This window comes from Octopus bimaculoides, chromosome 9 (assembly GCF_001194135.2).
Source record: "Octopus bimaculoides isolate UCB-OBI-ISO-001 chromosome 9, ASM119413v2, whole genome shotgun sequence".
Taxonomy (NCBI): domain Eukaryota; kingdom Metazoa; phylum Mollusca; class Cephalopoda; order Octopoda; family Octopodidae; genus Octopus; species Octopus bimaculoides.
Window position 1 is genome coordinate 6,089,948 of NC_068989.1, and position 1,745 is coordinate 6,091,692.

Here is a 1,745-nt window from a genome sequence, read left to right on the forward strand (position 1 = left end):
ATGATGATGATGATGATGATGATGATGATAACATCGATGATGATGATTCTGAAGAGGAGATGAAGTTTGTATGATTTCTGCAGACACTCCAAGACAGCTTGCTGGTCAAGGTCTGATAACGTTATTTACAAATTCTTACACAAGGCCAGCAATTTTGTGAGAGGTAGTAAGTACACCATATGGACCCTAGCTCACAACTAGTACTTATTTTATTGCCCTTGGTGGAATTTGAACTCAGATTGTCAAAATAGTTGAAATGCTTCTAAGCATTTTTCCTGGCATGGTAATAATTCTGGTAGCATACTACCTTACATACCGATGCTAACTGGATTAATATAATCTATAGATGCTGACAAGATGAACACATTCTGTAAGTATTGAAGAGAGAAAGATAATCCAAAGTGATTAATTGGATTAGCTCAGTCTACAGATAATAAGCAGTCTGATATCATCATCATCATCATCATTTAACATCCGTTGTCCATGCTGGCATGGGTTGGACAGTTTGACCAGGGCTGGTGAGCTGGAACGCTGCACCAGACTCCAGTCTGATTTGGCTAGGTTTTCTACATCTGGATGCCCTTCCTAATGCCAGCCACTCTGGGGTGCGTTTATATGCCACTGGCACAGGTACCAATCTGCATGACACTGGTGTCTGCCACAACTGCGATTTTTACTCAGCTTGATGGGTCTTCTTCTCAAGTACGACATAATGCCAAGGGTCTTGGTCATTGCCTCCATGAGGCCCAACACTTGAAAGAAAGGATATATACTGAGAATTTGGTTGATCGCACTATTTTTTACCTGTTTACATAGTGTTAATTTCTCGATTTACAATATTATTGTTGTTTATGTATTTTTTAAAGGAGACTAACAAAACAAAAAAGAATTTTGTTATTAGAAAACTAAGGTTTCTCAAGACAAGTCTGTTTTGTTCCACATGGGCATTTAAAAAATATATTCAATAACAACATCTTTGAAGTGCGTCTCTTCTTTTTATTTTCTTTCACTTTAGCTCACAGATTAAAGCAACAAGTGATAGATTTATTATCTCTTTACAAAAGCTATTAGCACTGATAACTATGATGGTGGGGCGGTGGGGAGGGCGAATACACAAGCAAAAACAATAAACAATGAACACTCAAAAATTTTTTAAAAAAACCTCCAGAAAACCCAAAAATATAAACAAATATTTCAAAAGATGAAGAATATAATTTCTTAAATATAACAGTAAAAAAAAAAAAATAAAGAAAATAAAGAACCCTTAGATTATGGTATCACGAGAAGGTACCAGTTTATTCCTGTTTATTCATTTCTGTTGGTGTGCAAACATAAACTAATTTATCATCATTGTTTGTTTGTTTGATGGTTTCCTTCTTTGATGGTTATGAAGGTTGTTGATTGTCCTTGTTTTAATACTTGAAATTCTAATTTATTTGGTCACAACTGGAAGATATATAGTTGCACACACACACACACACATACTCTTTACTCTTTTACTTGTTTCAGTCATTTGACTGTGGCCATGCTGGAGCACCACCTTTAGTCGAGCAAATCGACCCCGGGACTTATTCTTTGTAAGCCTAGTACTTATTTTATCAGTCTCTTTTGCCGAACCGCTAAGTGACGGGGACATAAACACGCCAGCATCGGTTGTCAAGCAATGCTAGGGGGACAAACACAGACACACAAACACACACACACACACACACACACCTCTCTCTCTCTCTCTCTCTCTCTCTCTC

At 37.1% G+C, this 1,745-nt stretch overlaps 1 protein-coding gene across 1 annotated transcript in view; it reads right to left on the bottom strand.

The window, feature by feature from the left end:
* LOC106875003 (pikachurin) overlaps positions 1 to 1,745 on the bottom strand; it is a 459,438-nt gene that overhangs the window by 29,733 nt on the left and 427,960 nt on the right. The window lies entirely within an intron of this gene.